The sequence below is a fragment of the Pogoniulus pusillus genome, chromosome 1 (assembly GCF_015220805.1).
Source record: "Pogoniulus pusillus isolate bPogPus1 chromosome 1, bPogPus1.pri, whole genome shotgun sequence".
NCBI lineage: Eukaryota > Metazoa > Chordata > Aves > Piciformes > Lybiidae > Pogoniulus > Pogoniulus pusillus.
In genome coordinates, this window is record NC_087264.1 from 25051253 (window position 1) to 25074792 (window position 23540).

A 23540-nucleotide genomic window follows, 5' to 3' on the forward strand; every position below is an offset into this window, starting at 1 on the left:
ACCAATGCACACATTCAATGTCACCTTAATAAAATCATACGAAGTGTTACTTGTGGAGGGTACATATAGAAATAGACAGCTATTTGTCTAAAATGATACAAGCAAAAATTAAGCAGCTATAGGCATGCTAATTAACAAGCAACCAAGACTTCCACACTTGATGGCCACTTGTGCAGAAACCTATTTCGCTGTTTTTAGGATAGAGCTAAGAGCAATCACCATGTTTGCCACCTTTTTTTTCCATTCACACCAGCCTGATGGCACACTGCATGCCACCTGTCCCTTTGCAGGTTCATGTTCTTTACAAGTACACATAAACATCACAATATTTTCCTCTAAAGGTGATTTTTGTGCCCAAGTCACTGGCAGCTTCTCTTCCCCCACCGCCTTGCAGCTGCCAGGGAAAACCTACTTTAAAAATCAAACTGAATTCCACTTGTGGCACAGGTTTCTCATCCCTAACTTCTGCAACATTAACCATGCAGCATCCAATTCTAACCCCTGATCTAATTAAATCACACTGGAAATTACAAAAATACTACTAAAACATTAAGTGATGGGGGGTTTAGGCAGATTTAAACCCTTTTCCAGATGGATACCTCTGCCTCTCTGGGCTTCTGCCCTGCCGCTGAAGGTGTTACTGGCCCCAGTCCGCCCTCACTCAACGCTCCTCACCCAAAACCTTCCATTACGCTTCACGCTCACCTTTTTTCCTTCTTTCTCCCACCACTCCAGCTTCCCTATCAGCTTTGCTTCCCATGGATGCCTGACAGCCAGCGCGAAACTCCCGACACAAGCCGCCCCACCCGACGGCGCTCCGGTGCCGCCATCCCGCGTCCGTCCTCCCTCACAGGAGGGACGCTGTGCGCCGGCGCTCCCCTCACAGCTCTCCTCGAGCGCACAGCTTGGGCCCAGAGGCCGCACGAGCCTCCGCGCTCGGCCCCTACGCGCCCGACTCGCTACTGCCCCCCTGTCATTAACACCACACCGCAGCCACCCTGCGCCTCTCGGCGCCATCTTGGCGAGGGAAGAGCGCCCACCGGTCCTTGCAAGTTTGGGAAGCTGAAGTTCTGAGGTAAAATGAGGCATTTGTGAAAAAAATATTTTATTTTAGTGAAGGTTTTCGTCTAGCTCCAGCCTTTCACGTTTAATTAGCGTATTTTAAGGCTCATCTTTCACTCTAGCAAAGTGTAACTTGCTCATTCCATCAAGTTCTGGCTCAGCACCAACAGAAAGATAGAAACTTCCATACTGTTCCAGTGCCCTGAGCTGATTGTGAAGGGAGCAGAGTGCAGCCTTTCTGCTGACAAGGTCCAGACCCACAGAGCTGCATGGTACAAGGAGGACTGACCCAGAAATGGCAAGCCCATGGCATTAGTGAGGATCATGGTGACAAGGCAAGGCCAGGAGCCCAAGTCAGCAAATCAAGGATCAAATATGATAGCTGCAGCCATAGTCAGATGCTGTTGCCAAGGAAGTTCACAGTGACAAGGTACATCCAAAGTCAAGCCAGGAAAGCATCCACAGGTCAGAATAGAGCTCATGACACAGCTGTGACAGTACTGGAGATGGATTCACCTGCCACATAACCAGTGCCTGAAGGTGTTGGGTTTGAGCTTCAGTAAGGGTCCACAAGCAGAAGGCTTGCAGGGAGGCCTCAGGTGAGGCTGATCAAGGCAATTAAGGCCTGTTAGTGCATGCAGAAAATAAATGGTGCTGGAGATGTTGCTGTTCCTGAGGTAGCAGGGGGGCTTGGGACAAGCTTAGGCTGGTTCTGCAGCTGGATACCAGGCTGACCAGCCAGCAAGTGCCACATTGATTAATGAACACAGAAGTGCTATACTAGCAGCAAAAGAAAAGCTTTTAACACTTACAGGAATGCTTAGGCAGCTGTTTGTTTAATTCTAATGCTTTCCATCGCTCTCAAACTGAAGCCTGAATTACAGGTCAGAGCTGTGAGGTTTTGTTTTAGGCAGTAGCTATATGACAGGAGTTATTTTTTATGACAGCTGAGTGCTATACCAGTATTGAGAGTTAACCTGTGAACATCAACAGGTCATGCCTGATTCTTCTGTGATGTTCTGCTGCCTTGTCCTGCTGGCATTTTGCATGCCTATCAATCTTACTTGTTTTGACTCTTGTATGTCAAGCCACTTGATGGAAGAAGCTTTTGCTTCTTTTTCCAGTCCTTTGCTTTAATGTATCTGCATGATTTCTTCTCCTATTATACAGTTGTCTTCTAGCGCATCTTTTCTGCTGATTTTAATGTGTAGCTGTTTCCTTTTACATCACTGTGTTATGGGGATTGTAATAATTGAATTCAGTCATACTTGCCTGTGTATGATCTGTTTAAATTGAAAGAAATGTGGCTGGAGAGAACATACATTTGGGGAGATTCGTGTTTATAATTATCTTCTGTTGACTTTTAAGCTTCCATTTGCAATATAGTTAATTGTCCTTCTTGTATATGGCAGTCTTAGAGAGGCTTATCAATTTGGTTTAGCCAAAAGGAGTTATGCATTTTAGGCATTTTAAGAAGATGCATCTTATTATGGAAATTCAGAAGTCATTTTATAGCACAAAACAATGCAAAACTGGCTGAAAGCCCTCAGCTTCTAAATATCAATGTGTATTTTTGTCTTGTCCTTTGCCTTAACTACTCTGTATAGATCCAACTGTCAGATGTACTTATGAATATTGTTAATTAGATTTCCTGACATTGGGAGTAATTTGGCACATTCATAAATTACTGCTTATGGGAAAATGGGATGAGGATATAGACCCGTGGAGTGCAAGTGTGAAGTTAGAGGTGGCTGCTGGACTTGGCTTGTGGGAACCCACATTCAGTGCTGTAAAACACAGGATTGTATTTTATGAGTAAAAGGAGAAGCTGTTCACATGAACACACAAAGCTATGTGAGACTCCAAGCATTGAACTATGCAAGGTATTGCAGGTTAGGCTTGAGAGATGTTTCTAGAATCTGAAATATTACTTGTTTGTAGCAGTGCAGTGTGAAATGCCCCTAAGTGAGAAAGAATTGGTGTTGTGGTTACATTTAAACTTCCAAATGTAATCCTTTTAAGATCTTGGAACTAAAATAGCTGTTGGTAGGAATGCAAATGTGCAGGAGAGCTTAAAATACCCTTTTGTTAGCAATACCTAGTTTTAGTTTTCAACAGCAGCAACGTCATCAATATGTTTTAAAACCAAAATAAATAACCCATTAAATGTGATCTGTTTTTAATCCTGCCTCTTTCCACAGGAATTGGCAAGATATTTTGACAGATGTAACACCAATAAAGTAAGATTCAGTGTCTTCATTGACTTGATTCCAGAAGAAGACATTGTTGTGATTATTTTTATCTCAATTTTGTGTATTTTTAGCACAAATCTGGAACTGTACCTAAGCAATACACAGCTCTCAGCTGATAGGCAACACTCCAGTCCAGCGTGTTCCAGAGACTGCACTTGCTAGTTATGTTAAGCAGCCCTTCCTTGGAGGTCATACAGTTCTGCTCCCCAGTATTTAGGAGAGGGCTGCCCCAGGGTAGTAGCAATAGGTCCTAGTCAGCTGTGTAAAATTAGGTAGACTCACAGGTTACAGCACTCCTACAATCTGCATGTTTCCATTTAAATCAGTTGTCTAATGAAATGCTGGTAGCTGGTCCCATTAAACCTTTTGATATTGTTGCTAATCTAGTTGGTGATCGCAAGATAAGAGGCTATTTCTGATGGATGATTTATACATTATTTTCTTCTCTTCACAAAATGCTCACATATCTTTATTGCCTGAGTCTGTAAGGAAATGTTTTCCCTGTGTAAATGTTTTATGAACAGTTTGTGGTGGATATTGGTGATGCAAATGAGAGCATTAATTCAGTGCTGGAGAGGTAGGGTGCCCAAGTCTTATGGGTTCTGCGCTGTCATTGAGACTTGTGCAGCTTACTCACACTTTTCCCATTTAGAATATAAAGTGTGAATTATCATTCTAACATCTATTTGGGGGCTATTTAAGCTTTCACATTTAAATTTATTTGTGCAAGTTAAAGTAAGGTATGGGGTTTTTTTCGTTCTAATGAATATTAGTGGATTTTCCCCCCTTGTTTACTCAGCTCTAGGAATTTTGCTGACCTGGATTTTCCCTGCAGTTTCAGCTGAGGACAGCCTTTTCTCTTCATCTTTTACACTGCCATGAAAAGTTCTTATGGATGAGGAAGGATTTGTTACGGTACACTGCAGATATCTTCATTCCAGTGATATTTTTTTATCCAGTGAAGCCCTTTGAGATACTGGGATGAAAGGTACTCAAGATGGGAGATTTTTTTCCATATACTTCCTGAAGATGACGATCATCCTTCCTTTAATCTAGAAATTTATTGCTCTAAATGACTCATTTCTGGATATATATTTGTATGTATTTACAGGGTTGAACAGAAATATTTCTTTAAAGCAGTGGCTTGACTTTTGGTTCCTTTAATGTTAGTGACAAACATACTTAATACTTGCTAATGTCAATGCAAATTCATTTTTCTAAATGCTATTTAGGAATGTAGTCTTAGCAGGACTGTGTAAATTCCACATGTCTTCATTTCAAGGTAATGGGAGGCTTAAGTTCAAGTGCATTGAGATAATCAATACCAAGGTGGCTACAGGAGTGCAAAGCAGATGCTATAAACATTGACCATGGGCAGAAGCTTTATTATCTACAGTAATAAATATTAATGGTCCTCATGGATAATCCTAGGGCCAGTCCTGTTTGATAGTTTGATCTGTGATCTGGATGCAGGATTGGGCTGGACCATTAACAAGTTGGCTGATGACCCCAAACTGAGAGGAGAATCATCTTGCCTCTTGAGGGACAAGAGAAGATCCCTTGCAGAGGGATCTAGACAGATTGGAGCATTGAACAGTGATTATGGGATGAAATTTAATAAGTCCTAATGTCAGACAGGAGTTCAGGTAATTTATTTTTTGATTAAGGTTGCAACATACCTTCCTAGGCTAGTATGATCTCTTGCAGTACTAGAAATAACCTCACAGGAAGGGCATAGGCTGAAAAGTGCAATTGTACTGAAATTGCCAAGTACAGACCCAATTTACCTTTGATTTCTTTGAAGTTTAACCTGGAATATTTTTGGCCTTTTGGTGAGGGTGATGTAAGTAAAAACAGTCATAGAATCATAGGATGGTAAGGGTTTGAAGTGACCTCTGGAGAGATCATAGAGTCCAACCGCGCTGCCAAAGCAGGATCCTCTAGAGCCAGCCACACAGGAATGCATCCAGGTGGGCCTTGAAAGTCACTATAGAGTAACTCCACAACTTCTCTGGGCAGCCTGCTCCAGTGCTCTGTCACACTTACAGTAAAGAAGCTTTTCTTCAAGCTGAGGTGGAACTTCCTGTGTTCTAGTTTATATGCATTGCCCCTGGTCCTACCACACTGCCCCGTTAAAAAGCGGAGATGGAATGTGACACATACTCCACAGCATAATGCAGGGTGAGGCAGTTTCTAGAGAGCATCTGTATTCCCACAAACTCTGTACGTCCGGTATGACCTCGAGGATAAGCCCCTGCAGATGGCAGCAGTGCTTTACATTTCAGCTTGGTACAACCTGTACCGGTAGGTCCAGCGAAGACCCTTAACTGATTTCCACAGGCCGTGGCCGTGTTTTGCTGCTAGTCAGCATGTTACTGATGTTTTGGTTTTTTTTTTTTCCCCCAATTTGTTTATTTCCCCCCCCCCCCCCCCCCCCTTTTTTTTTTCTTTTTCAGTTTAAAGAGGATAGGGTTTAATACTTATCAAGTAGCAGACGGATGGTTTTGAGCTTTGTGGAATCCCCTCAAGTGCCCAATGCATACGATTCTTACCCTTCTGTTTCAAATATTGCAGGTGATGGCTTTTTTATCTAGAATACTTTGCATCTTTCAGGCTTGCAGCAGGAATTTGACCTTGCTGGCTTGGAGCAGCATAGCACACTGATGCTTCTCTAGTAGCCAGCTCAGCTGTAGCAAAATAGTGGAAAATACCTAACTCTAAAGACACCACGTGAGAAAGAGGATAAACAGATGGGTCCAAATACCTGAAAAGATATCCTCGCTAATCCACTTGGATATGAACTGTTGTTTCCCTTCCTTTTACTAGCTCTGTTGACCTAAGCTGATTTGAGCCTGTCACGCTGCATAGGCTCTTTCTTCCTTGCCCAAATGAATGCCTTTATCTCCTTTTCTCACTAAAGCTAATCCATCTTGTAATTCATATTTCCCATCTTTGCATCTTCATCTTTTCTTTGCTGTTGCTAACATTCAGTTTCACTGAAATACAAGCAAATTCAGAGGAATTGTGATCAAAGGGCACCTTATGCAGGTAAACCTGTCTTTATAGTCCCTAATGTCTTTGTGCTGCACTTCAGTATTTTGGCTGTCCCTCCTCTGTCTTCAAAGAAGCAGCTACTGTCTTCACTAGGACTGCTTTACCTCTGGGCTTATACTGTACTTCATCAAAAAGATGAAGTATTTTACTGGTAGACTAGGTAAGCATGGTCTGTGAAGCTTAAACACGCATTTGATTGGGTGTTAAGAATAAATTATTTACCATGAAAGTAATGGAGCACTGGAACAGGTAGCTCAGGGAAGTGGTTGGGGTCCCATCCTTGGAGATGTTCAGGGTGAGGCTTGATAGGACTCTGGCCAGCCTGATCTAGTGGAGGATGCCTCTGCTGACTGAAGAGGGAATTGGACTAGATGATCTTTGGAAGTCTCCTCCAACCCAGACCATTGTATGATTTCAAGGTGTCTCAGGAGCAATTCTGAAGTCTATGGGTAAGCTTTCTTTGGTTGTTCAACTTTGTTTCTTGAAGATGATAAACTTCTGCTGCTTACTAAAATCTACTCAGGGTATAGCTAAATACCTTCAGACTTAATCTGGGCATGGAATTTTGGTTAGTGTTCAATTTCCTGTGTAGTGTGACCAGGTGCTAGAGATTGCGGTGGTTAACAGTAGAAAAAAACTATCCCAGTAAAGCCTTTGGGACGCTTGAAGATGAAAGGTGTTAGATAAATTGTTGCCAGTTTCCCTGCTTGATGTGCTGTGAACTGACGAAAGACAGTGAGGGAGAGGCAGTTACCTCCCAATATAAAATAAAACTTGCCTGAGGTAGGATCATTCTGTTTACTGAACACTTCATTCATTCCCAGTGCAAAACCAGTAGTGGCATTTGCTGTTTTTATAACAGCCCTAAGAGGATGGTGTGGCTCTGACTGGCTGGCGGCCCCCTGATGGCAAAACAGCAAAGAGGTAATGTGAGAAAAAACAGATGAAAATATCTTCCGCTATCATCACTCAAGCATGTGGATTCATTTCTACTGTAGCTGTGTTTCTCCTGCAGCAAATCACTTCTCCCACAGTGGTAGACTGCTGCCATGGCTCTCCAGAGCATTCCTACTTTCTGGGTTTTACTGTGTAAGAGGGTAAGATAAAGGGGACCAGAGAAGCTGTTGAAGGAAATGTGACTTAACTACTGAGTAAACAGAATAGTAATGAAAAAAAGCACACCAACCAAACCAAACTCACAACAAAACAAAGAAAGAAACAAATGGCACTCAGATATCTGAAATAAGGGAATCCTGGTATTCAGACACTTGGAAGACTTTCTGTCCTGTCAGTGACAGAGAGAAAGAACATAATACTGCACTATATTGTAGCCATTTTTTGGGGAAAGTTAGCAGCCAGAATGGCCAGGGAAAAGTGAACAAAAGCAAGAGTACCAACGGCTGTACTTGGAAGTTTGCAGAGGCCCAGCAATGTAACCCAACCAAAGGCATCACCAGCATCCTCCCAATAGGGGATTACCTGGGCGGACCCCTGGGGTACCCGGGCTGGGCGTGTATGTGTTACACATGTTTACTGCCCTGTGAGTCCTGGCAGAACAACATGTCCAGGCTTGTGGAGGCATAGAGAAGCCTCAGTTTTGGGGCTGCTGCCCCTCCACCACAGCAGCCACTGAGAAAGAAGTGGAGAGCAAGATTCTAGACACAGCCAAGTGTAAAGCATGGTCTTCTTAAATTCCCAAAACACAGTGAAGTTCAGTGCATTGGGCTATGCCTGCTCATTCTCAAGCTGCAGAGATGCAGGCTACCTGCCTCTCCCTCCTCCACTGATGAATCAGAAGAGGTGCAAGCAGGAAAAGAGGGAAGCTGTCTTACACTTCTGGAGACTGATGGTCTGAATTACAGCTTGCTTGATGGATGGACTAATCTTGAGCTTTAAGTGAATGTGATTTTAGCTTCACATAAAGTTTTTCCTACACAGAGAAAAACTTGAGATTCAGGTTTGGTGAAAGCACAAATATTCTGTGTGGAACTGGGAAATACTGGCACCTTGTCACCTGCTTGAAGTGAGCTTGACTACCCTGAAGGCAAATAGTAAATTGAATTAAAATGTTACATTGCATTATAGAATTATAGTGGATATTATTTTAAAACACCTGTCTGTTTCCCTGCTGACCTATCCTGTTCTCACTAATGTGTTCTTAAAGTCCTTTCCCAGGAGATGCTGGGGAGTTTTATGATCCCGGTAAGAAAGGCACTCAGACTCCATAAACTATCTCTTAAATGACTATTTATTTAAGCTACCACTGTAAAGAGATAAAGGACAGTAAAGATAATTGTACATCCCTTGAATGCTGGGAAGCCAGAGTTGCACAGCAACAGCAGGCCTTCTCCCACTAGGGAGCAGTACACTGTGTGGTTCTCATCCATGGGAAGGTTATCCAGCATTTGAGCTCTTAGAGGGTTTTCCTAAAAGAAAGCAACTCTAATTCTTCACTTTTCCTGTCAAATAACAAATTCACTGTACTGTTAGATGAAGGCCAAGGACATGAAGGGGGTCCAGTGACCATTGCCATGTGGGAGCTTCCCACAGGCTACCCATGCACATGCTTGTGTTAGATGCAAAGGAGTGTACAATGGTCTTCTGCTTCTGACCATTCTGCTTAGGATAATTCAGAGAACATCTAATTACACACTTCCCCCTCTCTCTGATACATCTCATCCTTTTCATTTTCAGGGGTTTGGCTGTCGCTGGGAGCATACGCTTTCTTTTCTCCTTTGTTAAACAAGGCTTCAGAACAATTGCACTAGGCAGACTCTTGAGGAATTAATTCCAGGTTTTGTATTGTGTGTGGTGCAAGTCTGGACAAAATGTTCAGTCAGTCCAGGAGAGCTTCCAGTACAGCTCAATTCTAAAGACTGAACAGATTTAGCTTAATACTAAACCCTGGTAATTAATCATGGTCATGGGTGTGTATGCTCACAAATGAATAACCAATGCTATTTCACACAGGTGCTGTAGAGGTTTGGTTTTTTTTTTTTTTTTTTTTCTGGTAACTTCTCTAGAGTTGCTTCAGCTTGTTTATATTATATCAGACTGTGTTAAACTGCAAAGATTTCCTTTTGCTTTGTAATACTCCAGGCTCAAATATACTTAATGAAATAGAAACAGTAATGAAGTAAAAGATGAAAATGTGTCAGTTCCAGTTCAGTTCAGATTTGGGGTCAAAACAGTAGCTGTGATAGAAACCAAGTGGTCCAGAAGAGGTGCTTAGTTCATATTTGTTCTTATGGAATGCCCAAACACTTCAGAAGTTAATCAGAAAGTCTGTCTAAGCTGAATCTGCCTACCCTCAATGTGCAGTACTGATCACAATAGCTGTTCTTCTCCCAACCCAAAATTATCACATGTGCAATGAAACTGTAAGTAGTAAAAGAAGGTAAAACATTTGGAAATCCCAGTCTCTTGCATTCCTGTTTCCTCCCTGCTCCTTTACCTGTGATTTTTCATTTACATCTGACTTCTTCAGCCTTGCAAAAAAAGAACAAATCCTTTGCTCTTCTCTGTCAGTATCTACACTTTCCTGTTTCTGGCTTCCAAGCTTTGCTTCTTTGATACATATATTTATCTGCCTGGCCACCTGTCTCAATGTGAACAAAGCTGCTCCTTTTCCATGGTCCTTTAGTCTCTTTTAGTCTATTCTTCCTTACCAGATGGCAAAGACTTTGCTGTACTGCTTCACTGCCCAGATGTACAAGATGACTCCTTCATATTCTTCTCCAATTTCTGCCATTTTTCACTCTTTCTGCAGTAGATTTTTCTTCCTTTGGTCCTTTCCAAGAAGCAGTAGATAGATTTTGAGAAATTGTTGCCCAGGTTTATTCTCCTCTCCATTTTTTTAACAGTATCTCATTTGCTTAAATGCTTAGTGTGTTTTACAGCAGCTATCAAATGGTGAGTTGTTGGTGCCAAGGAATTGAATGATTTCAGAGTGAAACAAGTAGCTATGCAGTTAAAAAGAGAAATTTCTAAAGCTAGGTTTCACCGAGGTTTGGTGTTGGGTGTTTTTGTTTTTTTACCTGCACAAGTTTTAGCACAGAAGGTGAAGATGTAACAAAAACACAAACTCAAGCATAAAACATTCAGTTTCTTATAGTGTACCCCTGCAACATTAGGTTCAGTACCACACTGCCACTGAGACCTTTGAGAGCTGAAGGCTCTCTTTCACCAAGTCCTACAGCACTACAGCTGTGCAGCCCTACAGCTAGAGGAATAAGAAATAGGATACAGATTGTTTAGCAGAGGTTGACAGGATGGGTTCTAGTGAATAGGTTTAAGAAAAGGAAATAGTTTCTTTGATATTCACGTAGGCAGATACTATCAGAATCTGAAAGCAACCAAGTGGGTCAGAGAAGCTAAATAACTTTTAGAGGCTCTTAACTCTAGATTAGTTACTTAACCTGCACCAGGTGAATAGCAAGATGAATCTTTACCTATAGTTGTTTTGTTTTCATGATGGTTCACAGCAAAACTGCTTTTATAATGTAAGAACGATTACATTATTAGCTGTGAAATTGCAAAATTATTGACATGTGCTTTGTTTTCTTTGTATTAACAAAGAAAGTAGAACATATGTGGCTTCCAGACACCATTACATGCTTCTTGCTCTCAGACACCATTAAATAATTCTTGCCTTCTTTAGGCACAGATGTGAGACAGATGCTTTTTTCCAGTTCATTTTGGATTGAAAATGCTACCAAGTGTGTCATTGTGTTCTGTCCTGTGCAGCATTCCTTCCTCCCTTGCTCTTCAGAGCCACTGAGCCTTAAGTGGCCATTTCTACTCTTTGTGCAGTGTTAAATTAATCCATTTACAGTCAGGTTTTAGAATGATACAGGCATCTCTTCAGCAAACAGATAGGGCACCAAAAGGGCAAAAAGCTAACATCTCTTTCTGTCACAGCATACATCTATTTGACTGTGAGACTGAACTTCTGGGGACCAGCAGGAACAGGAAGACCAGAAGCCCAGGATGACAACGTTGAGGCAGATCACAAGCCCACCATACCAAAGGAAGAAGAGCAGACCAGGTCAGCTGGTGTTAAGGAGGGGTTTGAATCTGGGTTAGAAGTGAATTATAATGAGGCAGACATAAAATTTATTAATAATTAATTAATTTTTATATAAAGAAAATGTCCCCAAACTTATTTACAGTTAATACACAGAGATTCTATTATGCAGTTGGTAAAACTAATTTTGCAGACTGTTTATATACAATCAGATACATTTTAATGATTTTAGGAAAGGTTTTAGAAAATTGAAACAACTGGAGAGTCTTGCAGCACAAACTGCCACTTAAAGGTTAAACATAAACTTTTGCAAACTTCAGAAAAGAGAGTTAGTTTACTCATTGGTCAGAGTCTCAATATTTGTAATCCAAAAGTATATGTAGAAGCATAAACAAGGAAAAATATAGTCCCAGCCATGTGGTGGCCTTCCACATAGTGATGGTGTGGCAGGGTTTTGCTGCTTGTGTAGCTCAAATTGAGCGCATTGTCTGAGAGGATCCGCAGATGCGAGGCAAATCCTCCCTGGGTTCTCAGGAGGTCATCGGAGTGGTCAGCCACCTGGGGAAAGCAGGATTCAGGTTTACAGGCTGAAACAGTCCAATCAGGTGCTGCCTATAGCAAAGAAGTTTGCCCTTGGGCTGGAGCAGCGGGCCAGCTGGTACTGATCACAGAATCATAGAATCAACCAGGTTGGAAGAGACCTCCAAGATCATCCAGTCCAACCTAGCACCCAGCCCTACCCAGTCAACTAGACCATGGCACTAAGTGCCTCATCCAGGCTTTTCTTGAACATCTCCAGGGACGGTGACTCCACCACCTCGCTGGGCAGCCCATTCCAATGGGAAATCACTCTCTCTGGGAAGAACTTCCTCCTAACATCCAGCCTATACTTGCTCCGGCACAACTTGAGACTGTGTCCCCTTGTTCTATTGCTGGTTGTCTGGGAGAAGAGACCAACTCCCACCTGTCTACAACCTCCCTTCAGGGCACAACTCATTGCTAGGCTGTTGCTAGGTCGTCACCTAGACTCAACCAGAGTTAAACGGACTCTGTCACAGCTGAGCTCAGGCTGGCAGCTGTATCCCAGCGTGGGGCAAGTCATTTGGCTCAGTGCAAAAGATGGGCAGGGTCAGGTCTTCCTTTCATAGGGAAAGCAAGTCCTCAGCTACACATGGTGCAAAGGCATGCGAGGCAAACAGCAGACAAAACAAATGCAGCAGCAGCAAACAGGTTGGCTAGTTTTAAAGCATTTTAACAAGTGTCTTTGGACAATGGCAACAGATAAAAACATCCCTAGAACCAATCTTAGGTCTCTGGATTTTTTGAAAGTTAGCTGTGTACTCCTGAAAATACACAGTATTTTTGTAAAGTACTGTGAAGTACTAAAAGCTCTCTAAAAAGAGCATGTGGCTGCACATAGAGCAGCCACTGCACAGCAGCTAATTGTAGATGTGTTTTAATTAATGTGGAATGAAAAAAAAGCAAACATAGGACCCATTAAATCTGCTTAATCTTAACTTCCTCATCATTCAAAGAACACTAACCGCTGGAAAAGAAACAAGAATACTGAACCCTGTACTTTGTTGATTTTTCTTGTTAACATTTTAATAACCAAGGATTCCTCTTTGCTAAAGCATAGCTGCTCTTTGAAAGCTTCTCTTGAAGCATGCTGCATGTCTCTCGGTAATCACAGTAGTTTGCTGCAGTGTGCAGCCAGAGCTGCCTTTGCTCACTGTTTGGAACAATGGTGTGAACACCAGATGCTGTAGACGTAGCTACGTCTTAGTAGTGCTAAATGAAACATGTTGTTGCATACTAATTAGTTTAGGAAATTCAATTCCTTTTAAAACTGATTCATTCCCTGTTCACTACACTCTAGGGGAAGTTTGGATTTATCCACTTTTGGCTTCTCCTGATGCTATTTACACTGCTGAGCTCACACCCTGTCATATTCTACTGGTTTTACTAATCCTTCTGTGTGAGTTGTGTGCTGAGTAGGACACCCGAAAGTCTACTGGGTGTTAAGTGTTACCTGGGACAGCTTCAGTCTTTGAAACTGTGATTGCTGTTTTACCAGCTGTCTGAAAAGGAATTTTATGTCACACTATTTCAGCATCTCTCCCTTGGGCAAACATGCTCCTGTCTTACATCATTTGAAGCCACCCAGAAAAATCTTCTAAGAACTCATCAAAATGCTATATTTTAATGTACTTAATTTACCAAGTAAGGTGTTTTAAGCTGAGTTGTCTCTTGTAGTGTCTTTGTAAGATGTTATATCTGTTTCTCTAGTTGGGAATTTAATGCTAAATTTGAGGTAACAAATGTTGTCATTGAAAGACTTCATGTAGGAGTTACTTCCATGGTATCACTGTGTTACCAGAAACCTTTTGCAATGGAACTCTACAGGGACTCAGGACTTGTGACTGCAACTTTGGAGAAGACTCTCTGCAGCAATGTAATTGCCCTAATGCCTGGAGCTGTTTGCTCTGGCATTTTTCTTGCAAAGGAGGTAACAAGAATGTAAGAAATTGTTGAACTAAGCACTAAAATTGTCAAGAGAGGCTGACCAGTGAGGAAGGCACATTTCAGTTTCTTGGCTGCAACAAGAGATGTCTTAGGTTTCTAACTCACCGCCCTGATTTCAGACATTGCCTGTTAGAAGGAGAATTGGCTTTTGACAGCTGTCTTTCATCTGAACGTATGATGAATTGGACTGTAGCAAGGCAAAGGCTTCTAAGTGCCTATGGAGCACGCTGGCAGGGAAACCTGGTGCACCTTTGTGTAAGCTAAGGAAGACTCGACCAGAGCAGCAGTTCCTGGGTGCCGCCTTTAGAGGGAGTTACACACGAAGAGACAGAACATGAAATGGTGGGTTTCAGGTTTAGTAGGCGGGCAAACAGTCCTGGTGAGGATTCTCATGAAGAACTAAGCACAGTTCAAGGAAGGATGTGGGACAGAGTGCACAGACAATACATTCCTTTTAATTTTTAAATGATTATAGGGCAATAACGGAAAGACACCTCAGTACAGAGCAGAATGACACCATTTTAGACAGTCATGCTTACTCCCAGAACTTGTCTGAGTTACAAGTTGGCTTTGTGATCTGGATATTGTCCACCTGAAGTACTTTAATAGCCCACCTGGTATATTGAGACTGTGTCTGGTCACTAAAAGGGAGAGTTTTAGCTCTGGTCACTGAAAGGGTAACATCTTGGGTGTAAACTCTTTGTGAAGTAGCACAGTGTTCTCTTTCCAGACCTGCCAAGTGGCTCCAGTAGTGATTGAAAATGGTGAGCCTCTTGTTCCTTATGTTGATGAATGGGTTCTCTCTCTCCCTGTCTTTACAGACATCTATCTTTCTGAACCTTCACTATGAATTTTTAAAACATAATGTTGAAATAACCTTAAAGCTTCAAAGTCAAGTCCTCAAATATTAGGAAACTTGACAGTTCAAGTTCTAGATGAAAGCTTGATGTAGCCTGAGTGCATATACATTATGATTGAGATGTCATAATATATGCTGTCAGGCATAGATTTTAGTAACATGATTGTGCGATTTTTTCCCCCCAAAGAGCCCTTGTCTCATTTAGGTGATGGAAAATAAGGGAAACAGGGAAAAAAGAGACAGATAACAGAACTGAGGCCTGATGTTGGAAGGAGGGAACACAGAAAAGGATGTACAAATGGGAAAGAAATATAAAAAAAATAGGGCTGATCCTAAAGGTAACTTGGTGTTTCTACTGAGTAACAACATTTAAAATGACTGGAAGGTTGTGATAGTGTAGGAAAGTTAGTTGCATTCTTCCCCTTGATTCTGTGTGAGAAAGAAGAACACGGAACTTTGTTGCTGCAAGTTGTAACTTCCCTTATTAATGTCAGGTAGAACAAGCATTACTCTCTGGATTAAATCCCGGCTCTGACAAGGACAGAAATTTAGAAGAGATCATTATGAAGAACTAGTTAACTGTGTACCTCTGATCAGCTGCAGTAACTAGCCCCTAGAACTATGAAAGTCTTGAATCCCATCTACAAGGACACAGAAAAGTGTACCCACCATTATTCTTATTCTAAATGAGTTCATAAATACACTGATGAGCTGCCCCACTTTTCCATCTGCATGTTTAGGAAATGATAATTCCTGTCAGCAACAACAGTACTTGTGTTAAAGCACCCAATCTACTTTCTGCATGGCTCTGGCAAGGGGACTAGAGATTATAATCTGTTTATTGTTTAAACAGTAACACACCTTCCAACAGATGAAGCCAAGCAACTGTCCTTTGTCCAAAGCATTGGGTCCTAGAAGCTCAAGAGAAGCACAGCCTCGGTCATTTATTCTAATCAATCACCACAAAATGAAAACGTAAATGTTTTGTTTTGTAAAGATGGATTTGAGTGGCTTAAGGCACAATAAGCAACAGTTAAAGTGTATACAGAACTGCTTATTTCACTCCAAATGGGCATTGGGCTAGCCTTCTGTACACTACTCAAAGAGCTGACTGTCTTGAAACCTTGGTGAGATGACCCAATTTATTGTTGCCACCACTAAGTGATGGTGAATTACATCTTTTTCAAAGACATTTTAGTGGCCCACACAGTCAAAACTGTCTGAAGGGACAACCTGTGACCTCATTAGCAATTAGTGTTCCCTGAGATCTTACTGTTCTGTTTATCCTTGTGTGCTTGTTTTCATATCCTATGCTCAATATTATAATGACATGGGCCCTACTCACACCACCAAAGAAATTCTCTCTTATACTGAAAGAAGCTAGATCATGTGACCTTAACAAAGGAAAATTGTTTAAGCAGGCATCTAAATTATAAAACAATCAAACTAATAGAAAGTTATTTTTGCCAAGATGAGGATATAACAAAAAGAATCAGCTTTGTAAGTGTTTTTGCCTCTCTTCATGTTGCATTTTCTTTGAGCGTTATTGAAGTGAGCAGATACCATTAAACAAAATTTCACCTGCTACTGCACAGAAGTTTTAGCAAATTCCCATTGAGGACCAAGATTGCCAGGTATTTAGCATGGCTTCTGCTTGAGGAAGTTGTTCGTCATTGAAAGTGACCTCTGAAGGTCATCTAGTCCAACCCTCTCTGCAGTAAGCAGGGACATCCTCAACTAGATCAGGTTGCCTAGAACCCTGTCAAGCTTCACCTTGAAGATCTTGAGGGATGGGACCCCAGCCATCTCCCTGGGCAACCTGTTCCAGTATTTCACTGCTCTCATGGTAAATATGTATTGATTTGTGATGTCTGCTCCTTTGGTGAATAAATGATCTGTTCTGTCAGGCTACTTTGAGACCTGGGGGTATTGGTTGACAATCGACTAAATATGAGTTAGCAGTGGGCTCAGGTAGCCAAGAAAGCCAATGACATCCTGGCTTGGATTAGAAACAGGGTGGCCAGCAGGGACAGGGAGGTGATCATCCCCTGTGCTCAGCACTGGTGTGGCCACACCTGGAGTGGTGTGTTCAATTCTGTGCCTCTCACTACAAGAGGAACATTCAGGTTCAGAGAAGGGCAATGAAGCTGGAGAAGAGCCTGGAGTACCTGGGCTATGACAAGGGGCTGAGGGAGCTGGTGATGTTCTGTCTGGAGAAGAGTAGGCTGAGGGGAGATCTCATTGCTTTCTACAACTACTTGAAGAGAGGTTGGAGCAAGAAGAGTGCAGCCTCTTCTTGATGACAAGCAACAGGGCCAGAAGAAATGGTTTCAAGCTGTGCCAGGGGACGTTCAGGCTGGGTATTAGGAAATATTTCTCCACTGAAGGGGTTCTCAAACTGTGGAATTGTCTGCCCAGAGCAGTTGTGGAGTCACCACCCCTGGAGGTGTTTAAGCAGCCTGTGGACCTGGCGCTTAGGGACACAGTTTAGTGTTGATCCTTCAGTGCTGAGTTGAGGGTTGGACTTTATGATCTTGGAGGTCTCGTCCAGCTGGATGTTTACTGTGACTCTGTGACATTAGCAAATCTTGTAGAGCACATAAACAGAACCGTAGCACACCTAGATCCTTTTATCTAGGACACATCTCCACTTTAAAAAGAACCCAATGTCAGTCATTTAACTTCAGGAGCATGTTCTCCACTCTAAGTGCACTTGAGAGTATGCTTTTGTTAATGCCAGTCTTCTTGAAGGCTTGTTGCATTTGATGTGAGCAGTTGTGACTCTGCAGTAACCTGTGTATGATTAGCCTTGTGCAATAAACATCAATGGCACACTGCTCACCAAGCACCGTGGCAATCATCTGATTAGTAGTGGATTTCGCAGATTACAGAAAACTTTGCTATCAGGGAAATTATTCTTAGTAGAAATCACCTGCAAAACATTGAGGAGTATTGTAACAGAAATAATTTGCTGTTTTTTGTCACAGAGTCAAGAAAGCTTGAAGTGATGGAAATGAGCAACACAGGACCTGTGATCTGCATTCTCCGTAAGGTGTCCAAGGAACCAGGTAGGATGTTGTCACACCTAGTGAATAAATTGGTGGGTCTTCCTAAAATCATGCTCCTCTTAGTGATCTGAATATTGTCTTCTTTATGGTACTAACAACAAATAACCCTAATAGTGATGCAGTCTTAATGTAAATGACCTTGAGTCTCTAACATTTTCAAAGTAAATGGAATGAATCATACTGAATAGATGTCCTGAAGATGTCTGAAACTGAAGTTTGCTTTAGAATGTGCCCAGAAAACAGTCATTTTAGTCATGATGGTTTTTAATTGTAGTTTTTAAAAAAAAAAATAGTCTTTGTGATCCAGCCTTTAGAAATTCCATCTTGTTTTTCAGCATTTCAGTGTAATACTGCTTTATTCTGTGTAAAAAACACTTTCCCAATGCAGTGGTAAACAGCATGTGAAGGTTTGGGTGTTACCTCCACCCCACACACTTTGGAAATCACCTAGACTAGACTCAGCCATCTCTGGAAATTGAATGAAGCTTTAGTATTTACAGCTTAGCTCAATATACAAGCAGATATTTACAATATTTATAGTTATATACAGAAATATATAAGGTAAAAGGTGATATAGAAACACAACAGCCCTTCCAGAAACCTGAGTCCCAGGAGGGGCTCTCAACCACCCTTCCACCTTCTCCCACTCCTCTCTACCCCAGACATAGCCTTGCGCCCAAGGAAGAATGGAGGATCAGCCAGGAGGGTTAGGAAGCAGGTGGATTAATCAGGTTAGGTTAGAGAGAGAGAAAAATAATACAGCCCACAGCCCAGACAGAAAGTGACTCCCTTATCTATGATTGGATTCTTGCTCTTATACCTCTCAGCAAGCCTATGAATGAGGTAGACATCACCATTGTTTCCCTTTCACGGCCTGTAATCTAGTTCTTCTCACCAAAACATTCTAGCTAGCTTCAAACTAACACACAGCACCAAGAGTATGAGTCAGTAGTCACCAGGAACTTTAGTCCCAGAGACAAAAACTACCTTGGAAATTACTCTAGTTCTGGAATAATTTCATAGAAGGAAAATCTTTTTTTGTTGAGACTGAGTGAATTTTCCTAGACTAAATAGAACTGATCTGAATGTTTGTGCCTACAGAAACCAGAACCAAACCCCTGAAATGTGTACAAACTCTGAGGGATTCTGGTAAACGTGCAGGAAGTTCTATTCCTCTGCTTAGCTGTGTGATTCCAAAATATGGAAGCACTGAAAATAGCAAAATGCCACAACAAGGCAGGATTTGAGGATCTGAGCCATAACAGAACTATGCATAGTCCTATAGTTAAAGTATGGGACCTTAAAATGACATTACTTCCATGCTCATAGCATTCGTCACACCAGGTGAGATGTTCAGGATAAGCTCTACCACCGAGAAGAAGTTAAAGTACACAATCTCCCTCAGTTGTCTGCCTGCCCCTCTGTTGCCGTGGTCACCTTCAGCTCAGTGATGGTGGAGGAGCCTTTGCACCATAACCAAAAAAGAAGCACAGCCTCCCTACAAGAAGCTGTCTCTCTCCTCTCTTCCTCCACAAAGCGGAGATATATAGCAAAACCATTACATCACATTGAGTACTACTGTGCACTTTGATCTGTGGTGTCACTTCATATCTCTTTTCACTGAATATTTCTAGATGGTTTAGGCTAAAGTGTTCTGAGAGAGGATTTTGTGTGGTTCTCACAAAGCCATTCCAGTGTGGTAATTCCCCATTCACTGGACTCTTCAGAGAGCTCAGTGTGGCTCCAGAGCACAGCAGACATACCTCAAGCTGATGCAGAATTAACTCAGGAATTATAAAAGCAGTAAATGCATGATTACTCTTTTTCTTACCACATGAAAAAGGAGATGTGTAATTGGCACTTTAACAAGCTGGCAGCAGCAAATTAAAATTTAACGTGGCTATGAAATGACAATTACTGTTAGTAATTAATTGGTATCACCTTTCTGTAACCCTGTTCAGCACTCCTTGTGCAAAGCTTATATCAGTGAGAGAATAATTATCTAATTAGGTGAAAAATTGAGAGAATGTGAGCTTACAAAATACTGTAAAATATCTCTTTTTTACTTTGGGATCTGTGCAGTTTGTGGTTGTTAACAAGAATCACTTACACCCCATAGATTTTCTTCCTAAAGGAATCTAAAGAACTTTGGAACTGCCTGAATTTGCAGGTATTCCTGTACCCATAAATAGAGTTAACTGGTTTTGTACTAAAGTGGGAAGGAGTGGTAAATGAGTACCCCTCTTTTTACATGTCACATACAGTACTTCTAGCAAAGAGTTCCTCTCCTAGGTGGAACAAGGGCTCAGTAAAGTCAAGTGTGATTTCTTGAATGACCTTTGTTCTTTAGAATTCCAGACCTCACCAGTCTGTGTGGTTTGAACTCATTTTCCAAAAGAGGCAGCAATGTGCTTCCCTTGTAGACTGATGCCTAAAATGGGCTTTGGATTTCTTTCTTTTCTCTCATGTGTGACACAAATGGACAAGAACTTCCAGGAGTTCAACTTCTCTATGTCCATTGCGTTTTCTAGACAGGCAAGGAACAGAGAAGCTCTGTGGGCTACTCCAGGAACATCTGTGTGCTGTCATTAGACAAGTCAGAGACCTATTTCCCCTTTCCAATCTCCCACACTCCCACAAGGCTCCAGACCTCTCTTCACTCATTTTGAAGAACCTCCTGAAGGAAGAAGCACAATTCTCTACATCAACAGCCAGCAGCTCTTAGCAAGAGCAGCATGACAATGAAAAGGATAAAACTGCTTCCAGCCACCCCAGTTCTGCTTTTGTAATGTCACTAGGGATCTCCAGAAGTAGACTCTTACATTGCAGGAGTATAAACATAGGTCAGCATGTGTGAAACTTAATTTAGGTATTTCAAGTATGGAATGGAGGAGACTGTATTGTGGTAGGTCTGAATAGGCTAAAATAGGCTTGAACATGTCCTGGCTTGCCCAGACGTGTTTTTCTGATTTCCCTTCTGCTATGGGGAGAAGCAATTGTGAAAAAGAGGACAAAGAACCTGCAGCCATTGAGTCTAAGGATCCTGGCTTGCCCAGACTTGTTTTGCTCCTCTTTGCATCCTGTGATAAACAAAGTACACACACCTGGCTTGTGCCTGCCTTGTGCAAGGCCTATGTTTTCCCCAAATTTGGTTAAAGCAAGCCTATGGCTTCACCTAATATGGTCAGGCTTGGATAACTGCCATTCTGATTGGCTATTCTGTGTCCAAAGTCCCATTAGTCTCAGGCTGTATTGATAAAATGAGATGCTGCCTGCTTCCATTGCTCTCTGCTTCTGGCAGTGTTCTGCCTCATTGCCTTATTGCATCCTGAACTGCCTGGAAACTGCCTGCTTCAAGTTTACCAGGAACAGGCTTTAAGCACCTCCGCATGATAGGCCTGCATAGCCAGTGTGACATTCATGCTACGACTGCTCATTGCAAGACATCCTGCCTACACCTGCCAAGATGAGGAACCCTGAAAGGGACACACAGATCATCCACAGAAATCAAGACCTGGCCAGAGATCATCTGCTTCTTTTCCCCAGCACCCTGTGAAGCCTGGGAAGAATCAGAAGTCTCGGTGGCTAAGAAGACATCAACAGAACCCACTGCAAGTGTTTGGGTACTGTCTCCCTGTGAGTCAGGAGATAATTTTTGTGAGTAAATACTTAAAATCTCTTGTAATTCAGCAATTGCCTTCTGCTATAAGCAGAAAGGAGCTTCCCAAGTCCATGTAGTGGGCAAGCATATATTGACCACAAGAACCTTCTCTTCCAGATCAATTAATGTTATATTATTGCTAGTTATTTGTTCTAGATCCTATGTTATCATTTGTATAATGTTTCCATGACCATTGCAGAAGAAAGTGATTATTATTAAAAATAGTGGGGGGGGAGGAGGCAAGACTCCTGAATACCAAAATTAATAAACAATATTAATTTTTAAAAATACCATCTCACATTAGTTAATTACCCCTGCGTTACAGACTGCAAATGGGCAAAGTAACACTGCTGGGTAGAACTTCTTAAAAAAAACCCTAAAACCCAAAAAACCCAAAAACAAACTACAAAGAGGATTTTTGTAAATCATGGACAAGAAACTTAACTCTTCTTTCCTCACTTCTTTGAATAGAAAAGTAGGGATTTTAAAATAATAGTTTACCTTCATCAGCTGGGACATTGAGTAAGATATATATAAAAATCAGATGTGCGAGATATTATGATGGATTGACCCCAACCAGCAGCTAAGCACCACTATGCTGCTTGTTCACACTTCCCACACACAGAGAGACAGGAGAGAAAATAAGAGAGAGCAAGAAACTCTTGCATCAATCTAGAGAGATAGTTTAATGAGTGAAGAAAAGAGGAAGAAAACCAAAGCCAAGCAAGTAATGCAAAGGCAATCACTCAGTACCTCCCACACACAGCCTGATGCCAGTCAGTTTCTGAGCAGTGGTTGCCTACCCAAAATGTCCTCCTCACAGTTTTAAGACTGAGCATAACATTTTGTGGCATGGAATATCTCTTTGGTCAGTGTCAGCTTTCCTGGCTGTGTCCCCTCCCAGTGTCTTACTCACCCCAGCCTGCTCACTACAGGGGTATTACAAAGGGGAAATTAATCAATATGAGATGATATTTTTTCCAAAATTAATATTGTTAATTAATTTTGATATTTAGAACTCTCACCACCCCTGACCATTAATTTGAATAATATTCAGGTTCTTACGTGGTAATGGAAACATTCTGTAGATAATATCTAGATCTAGTAATAACCAGCAAAATATATAAACACGAATTGAAGTTGAAAAGGAAATTCCCATGGTCAAATGCCACTTGCAGTCAATATACTGCTTGCCCACTAGATGGACTCAAGGAGCTCTTTCTGCTTATGGCAGAATTCAATGGAGAATTACAAACAGGCCTTTAAGTGTTTACTCACAAAATTATTACCTGAGGCTAGCCACAGACCCAGACAGTGCCCAAGCGCTTTCAGGGAACTCTGTCTTGTTGGCTGCTGAGACTTGATTCTTCCCAAGCTTCTGGAGAAAGGAAGCAGACAATCTCTGACCTTGTCTCCTGGCTCTTCTGGATGATCTGTGTATCTCCAGGATTTCTAGTCTTAGCAGGAGACTTTCAGGTGCAGACAGGATGTCTTGAGATGTGCAATCTCAGCACGATGTAACGTTCGCTCTGCAGGCCGATCACATGGAGGCATTCAGAGTCTGTTCCTGGTAAACTCACGACAGTGGAGTTTACCAGCAAACAATAAGGCAGTAAGCAATGGCAGCAGGCAACAGCAGGCACGAATACAATGGCGGAGCATGGCAGAGCATGTTGTTTACCTGCATATCTCTTTTTATCAGTGTGGGCTGAGATTAATTGCCCTTTGGACACAGAATAGCCAATCAGAATGGCAGTTAGCCAAACCCAACCATATAAGGTAAATGTATAGGCTTGGTTTACCCAAATTTGGGAAAAGCATAGGCCTTGCACAAGGCATGCACAAGCCAAGTGTGTGTGCCTTGTTTACCACAGGACTAAGACAAGTCTAGGCAGGCTGGAGTCCTTAGACTTAGTGGCTCCAGGTTCTTTTGTCTTCTTTCCTGTGTTTGCCTCTCCCATGGAGCAGAAAAACATGCCTGGGCAAGCCAGGATATGTATTAAGCATATTTTGGGCCTATCAGGCCTACCAT

General features: G+C 41.9%; 1 long non-coding RNA gene across 7 annotated transcripts in view; it reads left to right on the plus strand.

Annotated features, from left to right (window-relative positions):
- The first annotated feature begins 749 nt into the window (after positions 1–749).
- LOC135175948 (uncharacterized) overlaps positions 750–23540 on the plus strand; it is a 56414-nt gene continuing 33623 nt past the window's right edge. For 3 of the 7 annotated variants that reach the window (XR_010302516.1, XR_010302528.1, XR_010302514.1), the window contains exons 1-3: positions 1409–1946; positions 11289–11415; positions 17767–17847. This is a non-coding gene — a long non-coding RNA (uncharacterized LOC135175948). Of the gene's footprint in view, positions 1076–1408; positions 1947–3260; positions 3303–4113; positions 4303–11288; positions 11416–17766; positions 17848–23540 lie in introns of those variants that run through there. The other 4 variants (XR_010302523.1, XR_010302525.1, XR_010302526.1 and 1 more) reach the window with 4 other exon arrangements.